The following is a 10100-nucleotide window of genomic DNA, read 5'->3' as shown; positions in this document are numbered from 1 at the left end:
GATCCCAGTTTCGATTCCGGTCAAGGGCATGTACATTGGTTGCGGGCACATCCCCAGTGGGGGGTGTGCAGGAGGCAGCTGGTCAATGTATCTCTCTCATCGATGTTTCTAGCTCTCTGTCCCTCTCCCTTTCTCTCTGTGAAAAATCAATAAAATATATATATATAAAAAAAAAGAATTCCTTCTTTTTAAAAAAAAAAAAAAATCCTTTCTTTTTTCCTTACTCTATGTGAACACAATAATCATTCAACATAGTTTGATTAAAAGGATAAATGACTGCTATCCTGCCTAATAAAATAGTAATATGCAAATTGACCGCACCTTTGCTATGCCCAAACCATGCCCACCAGCCAAAGCCACGCCCACCAGCCAATCAGGGTGAGTATGCAAATTACCCAACAAAGATGGCAATTAATTTGCATACGCTGAGGGAGGGAGGAGTGAAGACTGAAGACAACTTAGAAGGAAGAGGGAGGAAAAGCGGAAAGCAAGGTGACTGCCAGAGGGAAAGCCGGGGCGGGGTGGGGCGGAGCGGGGCAGGCTGTAGCAGCCCACAGGTGCAGGCGCGGCGGCGGCAGCAGCAGCGCACACGGCCGCAGCGGCTGCTTGCAGGATTCTTCCTGCAAATGGGCTACTAGTTATATGGATAATTTTTAAACCCATTGCTTTTTACTTTTGTTCTTATCACTAGAGGCCTGGTGCATGGATTTGTGCACCAGTGAGGTCCCTCTGCCTTGTCTGTGGGGATCAGGCCAAAACCAGATCTCTGGCATTCCCTGAGGAGTCCTGGATTGTGAGAAGGTGCAGGCCAGGCCAAGGGACCCCACTGGTGCAGGATCAGGGCCAGGGAGGGACCACAGGAGGGCTTCAGGGCATGTCCTGCCCATCTCACCCCATCCCAATTGGCCAGACCCCAGCAAGCTAACCTACTAGTCAGAGTGTCTTCCCCCTTGTGGTCAGTGCATGTCATAGTGACTGGTCGAACAGTTGAATGTTTGGACACTTAGCATATTAGGTTTTTATTATATAGGATAACCTTCTAATGCTCTACCTCCCAAGTAGTTTTCAACGTGAGCCTGTTGTCTCCAAAGCCTCTGTGGGTTCTCCTTCGGCTCATCACTGCCTCTTTAATTTTGGTCAGCTTTCATGCCCTCCTTTTCACATCTACTTCCCCAGAAGTAGACATTTTTTCTCACCTAAGGCCGTCTTCACTTATTCACTGTCTCGCTGTACTTCAAAGTACAACTTGAAATATACCTTTTCCATGAGACCTTCCAAGACAAAAATATTAGATTCACAATTCTCTCAAATTTTTACATTTCTGAGGATATGATGAAGTAGACTTTTTAAAATTAGCATGTGTTTGAAACCCACTACATGGAAATGTATTTCATGTATTACTTCCCATCCTCTGGATGCTTCCTAGTAAATTAGGCACCCAAATATTTGCTAATTTGACTACTAGATACATTTCTAACCAAACCATTTCAGAAAGAGAGAATATAAAACAACTAGAGGCCCAATGCACGAAATTCATGCAAGGGGCTCAGCCCCCACTGCCGCTGCAGTGGCCGCCTTTGCCTTGGCCCCGCTGCCGCAGCTTCGTCCAGAAGGACGTCTGGTCTAATTAGTATATTACGCTTTTATTATTATAGATTTTTCTCCAGAATTTTAGAAAAATAATTCTCTCTCCACCATCACCAGTACCTCTATTCTTTTCTTTCTTTTTTTTTTTTTTGAGGAATATGAAAATAATTTTAAGCCCATTTGTAGGTAATAAAATTTTTGAAAATATGTTTTGGCCATAATTGTTTTCTCTACCTCCAATTAATCTTTTTAATGTCTTTTGATCATCTCCTATGTCTTAGGTACTGTTGTAGGTGCTAAGGAAATGAAACACAAAAAACATTAGGTTTCTGTCCTCAAAGAACCATGAAAAGTGAGGAGGACAAAGCCGGTAACAGGTACGTATAAAATTCTGGTTGGTGCAGTAATAGAACTCAGGAATATGAAAGGTGGACACAAAATGGGCAAATGCAACCTGCTTTCAACTACCACTCTTTTAAAAATAAGATATTGAAAGGAATTTTAGAAGCAGGACAGGGAGTTTTAGGTAATAAAGAAGGTCCATGGGAGAGGACTGCATAGATGGGGGCTTGGAGATGCCAAAATGCTTATCTTACTTGTACAGAGGATAAATAAATGCTACAGGATAAGCGGGGAGGAATACATACATTCACAGAGAATAAATGAAAGTCACAGGATATCGGGAAGAAGGAAACATATTGTCACAGGGGATAAAGGAATGTTGCAAGATAAGGGGAGAAAAAGGAGGGGGGGCACCACGTGGGCTTTGAGTTTGAAACTGATACTATGTAGCCGAATGACCAGTGAGGAAAGCACGGGGGTCCTAAGTTATGGAAGGGTCCAATTAGAAAGGGTCAGGTTCAAACAAAGAACTGCAGCAGCATATATAAACCAGAGACAAAGCGGCATGACACAGATTTTTTTGGATTTTGATTTTTTCCCATTAAAGAGAGAGAGAACAGGTTTTTCCCATTTGGGGGCCCCTTCCTAGGGGTTTGACTTTGGGGACACCCCTGCCCAGATGGACTTTGTGTATGCTTCTAATAAACTTCTACATTTTTTTATTAAAGAAATCTTTCAAATTTATTCTTCATCTTCTTCGGACAAAGACCCATGAGAAGAAGTCTGCACCCCGAACTCCACATTTCATATAACATTTCAATATCATCTCACTACTTGCCCATGAAGATCTTGATTTAGTGGGCCCACACCCTTTTCCATATCCCTGCACTTCCTTTTCCTATTGAATTAACTTCAGAAAAATTTAACACTTATATCCCATGTTGGAAATTACAAATATATGCATGTGTGTGCAAATATATATTTCCTTCACAGCCCTTCTCCTTTTTATGCATGAAATTACCACCTAGATTTCCTCTGATGGCAATATTGATAATATGGCATATATACCGATGACATTTGTTATTACCTTACAAGATCATCAAGAATATGGACAAGATCTATTCTTACTGTAAACATCTATAACGATAATAATATATTATATTTCTATATCACTTGATACTCTTTAAGGCATTTTTATGGAGATCTGAGCCAGGCGGGTATTGTTTTCTAGGAAAGATGTACCATGTTCATAACAGAGTACAATAGACAGAATATTGGGCAAATGCCATATGTGGCAGCTTTTCACAAAGGCAGTCTAAATATTTAAGTAATTCTTGTCATGTCAGAGAGTGCAAATGTTCTTCAGGTATGGTTGGTTGATTTTATAAATGAGTTTTTCCACTTTCCATAGTTACATCAACAGACATTTCACTAAATTATATTTAAAGATTTGACAAGACAGGTCCTGTGAAAAGCATGTTAGCTTAAATCTCACCATCTCGTCACACTGTGATTGGTCTACGTGAGGTAGAGGCTGAAAGGGTGGGCTTAATCAGCATGAACATTTGCAGAAAGTAATGAAATTTAATAATAAATAATTCCAAGAGGCCTTGTTAAGCTGGAACATTATTATCAAACTGAATATACATGTTGACAGCTATGCCAATAAATTTGAGAGCTGTGAACATTTACCACATATAAAGTAATGAAGGTCCTTTAAAAGGCTGTGCTGCTCTTGTTTTAGGAGAGGGATTGCTACCCAACATTTTTTTTTTCTTTTTCAAAATGGAAAAATGAGTCAGAAAAATACTTCTAGGGACACATCTGCAAAGAGATGCAGTAGGTCTAAATAAAATTAAGAAAAAAACTCCTAAAGAAGGTTATCATATTATCTCCATTATAAAAATTAAGACTACATATCTAGATTGCCACAGCAATTTCCTTGAGGTTTTATAGCTTATCAAACAGAGAGTGTTTTTGGATTTTAGTTATGAATAGAAATATAAGATGATTACTTAATCCCTAGATCTTGATTCTGAATGCAGAACTGAACACAAACTCATTATAGTCACTGCATTGAACTTAATAAAATTATGAGTGCATAATTAAATACAATAATTAAAGACAGATTACGTTATTTTTGCAACTACCAATAGTTTTTACAAAAAAAGGTAAAAGAAGCAGACAAGCTCTGTTAAATTTGTTTAGAACCCTTGTTACAGAACATGGATACATTTAGGCATTAAATTGCCTTGGACATAAAAATACCTAGTATGCAACTTCACATAGCGAACTGCCAGCATTGATGATTACAACTGAGCTATGGCCAGAAGAGAATCAAATATATTATAGAGGCTAAAGGATAATAGATGAATTTGATAAAGAGACTCATTCTAATGAGGTTAGTTTTAGGCATAATTGCACAAACCCTAGCATCATTGAAGATAAACAACATAATCCCCTTAAAATTTTTTTTCACAGAGTGTTCTTTGGACTTCAACAAACTATTATTTTCTTGTACTGGATCCAATAAACAGAAATGAAAGAATGAGGATGAATGACTATTCCTTGATTGTTGTGTTTTCCCATAAACATATCAAACCATGGAAGATTTAGCATCTACTTGTCAATTGTAGTCATTGGCAGAATAAAAGATATCTGGCTTGAATTGTCTGGGGAAAAAAGTCATGAAAATGTGTGTCCTGTGTCTCTGATTCAGGGCATGTTCTAACTATTACACTGAATTCTACGTTAGTAGCATTGGACTGAAATGATTTTTCCCTCAATTTCTGTATGTCTATCAAATAAGGGATACTTTTACGTGGGAAGTAGGAAATCTGCTCTTTCTGTACTTCTCAACCCTTGTTTCAACTTTGCATTGACTGTCTTCTATCGATGTCTTCTCTAGCTACCCAGCTCCAACCCAAACTATACCATGTTAGACATTACTAGTGGTCACCAACATCCATTTTTTTTCCCCCTTCCAAGCACATAGAAGACCAACTCCTGGGCTGAATGGACCCTGTGATTTGTTCTGGCCAAAAGACTATGTGTTGGTGAAAATCTTGTGGGCCTTTCCCACTTGCTCTTGACACATGAATGGGAGGGATTTATCCTCAGGGTGATCCACTGCAAGGATTAGAGGAGGATCATTTATGCAGGGTTTGTCCCCTACAGAGCAAGATTCCCTTCACAAGGGCTTTGGTGCCGCTCAGTGTACCTCTTGAGTGTTTCCCTCCTGGAGGAGGTTGTGTCATGCTCCAGCATGGTCTGAAGTGTCCACCAGGTGTGCTGGCTATGAGGCCTCCAGGAAGGTTCAGGACAAGGTCAGCCTCTGCCTTTGCCTTGCCCAGGGACACCTGACATGAGCTACAATATGATCTTCAGGTGGCTGCTACTTGTGCTGGGCTTGGACGTTCCAGGAGAGACCAAGCTTTGAACCATGATTGGCTGCCACTTGTGCTGGGCCTGGGGCCACTTAGCAAGAGGCATGGGGTATGCAGAGACCAGATGCTGCTTGTTTGGGATTCATGAATTTTTTAGAGATTTTAGAAAAATCATAAGCATGAAGCAAGACAGGCCATTTATATGGAAAAAAACACTGGAAATAGCTTGGGTTGGCCTAAAAGTTGGGTGAGGTGAGGTCTCAGGGAATCACCAGGGTGGGCAAACAGTTTTAAGCAGATCTATGGAGACTCACATATTGTGTCTTCCTGCTGACTCTGTGGGGGAAGAGCTCAGAAAAGGAACAATGGCCTCTGCCAGCACTCTGTCTGTGAGAAAGGCCTCAGCCCTCGCTGAACAATTCAGTTCCTCCTTGTATGACCTTGGTGCCTTCCCTTGCTGGATAACTCAGTTCCTCCTCATATGTTCTTTGTGCCTTTTCAGTGTTGGAACTCAGAGTAAGTCTGTGTGCAGATCCTTTAAGTGAAATGTTTGAGACTCCAACAGCCTTCTGTCTCACTCCGCCACAATCCCCTCTGGTTTTCACAGCCAGGAGTTATGGGGAATTCTCTTCCCAGCACTGGAACCCTGGCCTGGGGATGTTGTTGTGGGGCTGGGACCCTTTGCTCTTCAAGGGTGACCTCCACGGCTAAGATATCTCACCTCCTCCTACCAGTCTTCACGTGGCTTTTTCTGTATACCCTTAGTTATAGGACTTCTGCTTAGCTAGATTTCAGGTGGTTCTCAATGATGGTTGTTCTGTAGTTTGGTTGTCATTTTGATGTGGTTGTGAGAGGATGAGTACCACATTCACCTACTCTGTCATCTTGACCAAAGCCCACCTTTTCCTTGTTCTTCCCCCCCACCCAAACATGTCTGGCTAGTTTTAGAGCTTTACTTCCCTATGTAAATCTAAGAATCAGTTTGTCAAATTGTATGAAACATCTTATTGTGCCTTTGATCAGAATTGCATTGAATTTATAGATGCCCAAGGCATTGTGACTTTGTCTACATAATACACTTGAATAAAGACTGATACATACTCCAGTCTTGGATGATAATCTAATGGGACTCTCAAGAGATGTAAACCTGTATTAGAGGTACTTTAGAAAGAAGAGCAGGTGGTGTTTAAAATAGAAAAGAATCTGGGAGAGGATTCAATTTTTAAAAACAGAAATAAGAAATGAGAAAAAAATATATCACCATGGCAGGGAATGAAATGACATTTTATCAGATTTGTGGACAGGGTGAAGGGGGTCCTGGAAAGAAATCACACAAAAATGCTAGTTGCATTGTTTGACTCTTCAATGTCCTGGGAAATTGGAAACTTTTGGAGTGCGTTTCAAAGTGGTAACCCTTTCCTGCAAATAACAAATAAATTAGTTTTAAAAACCACTGCCAAGTTCAAGCTTCAGAATCTGCCAGTTTAAATGGTCTGTGCCAGTGCATTCTTGTATCCCCCAGTTGCTTCTGCCAGCTTCCCCGCTGATTGGATACTGATGGATGGCATTGCTCTGTTCCACGGCAGCACTTTATAAATAACATAATGCTCTGATCTACAGCACAATGGCAATTCCTATTTTTGCAGCATTGGACTGGCTGGAAACAAACGCTTTCCCTAATAGCAGGCCTCTGGGTGGATATTGGACTCTGGGTCCATCTCAGTAAATATGTCAACAAGGTATTAAAACACAATGTCTGTGTTTTTACTAATATAAAGTTAGGCACAAAGCAAATTTACTATTTAAATGCACTTGTGCTGCTGTAAGTGTGGAAAGAATAACTAAATAAAATAAATGGATGCCAGGGGAAATTTCAAGTACACTGCCCATATTTGTAAGGTAAACATTACTGGGTGGCATTAACTAACATTAGCCCTTTATGTAATCAGTATTTCGCTTATGATTATTTTGGAGAACATATGTGTGTTTTTTTCACAGATTTAAAAAAATATTCCCTGACAATATTTGAGAGAGAAAAGTTTAACCATCAAAAATTTGGCCAAAATAAAAATGTTACCATAATTTCAAGATTTGTCATTTTAGAGTTATAGGCACTACTAAACTTGATGGCATTAAATGTAAGTCAGGAATTTACATCAGCTGATTAGGGGTTCTATAATAAGAATGCCAGGTGGCTAGCTAGATTAAAAAAGACACAAGAATAAATTCCACAGGAACTTTACAAAGGATATTGTAAGAATTGTAGACTTTGTTAATTATTTAGAGCTGCCAGGGGTTATATTATCATTTAATCAAAATTTTCCATTTTACTAGTTAGAACACCAAGTTCATCTCTAATTCGAAAATTACATACAAGACTATGTTAATGTCATGTTGTATGCTTCCCCTAGCCTGTCTTGTAGTGATACCTCCTTTCTGTACACATGGAAGCCCTGAACTCCAGCCTAGAGAATGCCCCAAAATTCTTAGGTTCTGTCATACTCTCTTGTACAGGCTTTTGCTTCTTTTTTTTTTTTTTTTCCAGTTTAAATACTATTACCTCCACCACCTAATCTATGCTGTTAACCTCCTACATTTTCTTTGATAAACATAACAATTAGTAATATTCATTGCATACTTATTATACTAGAGGCCCGGTGCACGAAATTCGTGCACAGGGGTCCCTCAACCCAACCTGCACCCTCTACAATCCAGGAGCTCTCAGAGGCTATCCTACTGATGGCTTAGGCCCACTCCCCATGGTTCTCTGCTCTCTGCGGGGCCTGGAGGTTTCCCTGCAGCCATGGAGATGAAGCCCCCATGCCCTGCTGTCGCTCTCTGCCTGCTGCCGCCATGTGCGATGTGAAGGAAGCCCCAATGCCCTGCAGTGTGCTCTGTCTGCCTGGCCTAGGGGCTTCCCAGACATGGACACACTAAGGAAGCCCCCATGCCCTGTTGTCCAGGCTCTGTCTGCGGGGCCTGGGGGTGTTCCCACCACTACCTTACTAAGGAAGCCCCCAAGCCCTGCTGTCTGGGCTCTGTCTGCCATGTCTGGGGACTTCCCTGCCACTGCCCCACTAAGGAAGCCCCATGCCCTGTTGTCCAGGCTCTGTCTGTGGGGCCTGGGGGTGTTCCCACTGCCACTGCGCTAAGGAAGCCCCCAAGCCCTGCTGTCTGGGCTCTGTCTGCCATGTCTGGGGACTTCCCTGCCACTGCCCCACTAAGAAAGCCGCCATGCCCGGCTTTGCAGGGCCTGGCAGCTTCCCCATCACCACGGCGACAGACCCTGCTCCTCTGCCGGCTCCTGGCGGCTTCCCCATCGCCGCGGCGACAGGCCCTGCTCCTCCACTGGCTCCGTGTGTGCAAGGCCTGGCGGCTTCCTGCTGCTGCAGCACTAAGGAAGCAACCATGCCCTGCTCTCAGTGCTCTGTTTGCTGGTGGGACAGGCCAGACACTCCAGCAGAGGGGCTGAGGGGACTGGGCGCTGCCATCTTGTGGGTATGGGGGCCGCCATTTTGTCGTGGAGTGATGCCTAATTTGCATATCACTCTATTATTAGATAGGATGATACTGTTCTAAGCATTGACATCACTTTACTCATTAAAATTTTATATTGACCTGATAAAGTACATAATATTCTCACTCCCGTTTGACAGATGGGAAAACTGAGACACAGGCATCTTCAATAACTTGAACAAGAACACTAAGTCAGGCCCTAGCCTCTTTGGCTCAGTGGATAGAGTGTCAGCCTGCGGAATGAAGGGTCCCTGGTTTGATTCTGGTCAAGGGCACCTCCCCAGTAAGGGGTGTACAGGACGCAGCTGATCAATGATTCCCTCTCATCATTGATGTTTCTATCTCTCTCTCCCTCTCCCTTCCTCCTCTCTGAAGTCAATAAAAATATATTAAATCAAGGACACTAAGTCAGATTATCCAATTAAAATTCAGAAAATATATCTCCAATGCAGGATATTGTAATCTCTATGCTTCACTGGCACAGGTTCTGCTCATACTTTATTTCTCTTAAAACCCTTCTCCTACCCAGAAAATCTCTTCTTGAAGCCCCCATATATAGCCTCTTCCTGGGTGAATATTAGTGGATTTCAATTTGGCTCTTCTACTGTGAACTTCTCAAAGGCATGGGCGGCATTACATAGAAATTGAAGTTTATACAAAAGTAAGAGTTCCTTTATTCATTGCCCCCAGTGTGACCGTGTGTGTGTGTCTATGTCCAAATTTGAATCTGCCACTTACTCAAAATGTGACCTTGGAAAATTATTTAACCTATTGGAGCTCAATTTTTCTCATCTGTAAAATGAGGATAATAATAGTTGCTTCCTCATAATGTTATATTAGAAGGATTAAGTGTATTATGCACATAGTTGCTCAAGATGGGTTAGTTGTTATAATAATTATTATCTTTATCTTCTGAATTTATTATGCCATAGTGGTAGATGAATATTTGTTGCATAAATCGAGCTATGAGGGGCACAGTTGAGCCAGATTATTCTGAATTTACCAACTAGTGACACAGTTGTTTCATGAAGTTCGGAGCTTAACCTTCAATACAGAGACATATCCCTTCCTTTGCTACGTTGTCTCTTGCTTAGGGTCCTACTTGGTAATGCATTTGTTATCTTAGTCGATATATAAACTCAGGCTACCTATGATATTATTTAGGACATAGGGAATAGTGTTTTTTAAATGCACAGGTGTTTTCTGAACTGAAAGAAGCATAGACAGTGAGAGAATTGAGTCCTTTAAGTAGCTCCTTGAAACAGAGGG

This window comes from Eptesicus fuscus, chromosome 11 (assembly GCF_027574615.1).
Source record: "Eptesicus fuscus isolate TK198812 chromosome 11, DD_ASM_mEF_20220401, whole genome shotgun sequence".
Classification (NCBI taxonomy): Eukaryota; Metazoa; Chordata; class Mammalia; order Chiroptera; family Vespertilionidae; genus Eptesicus; species Eptesicus fuscus.
Note: the sequence above shows the minus strand (reverse complement) of the source record.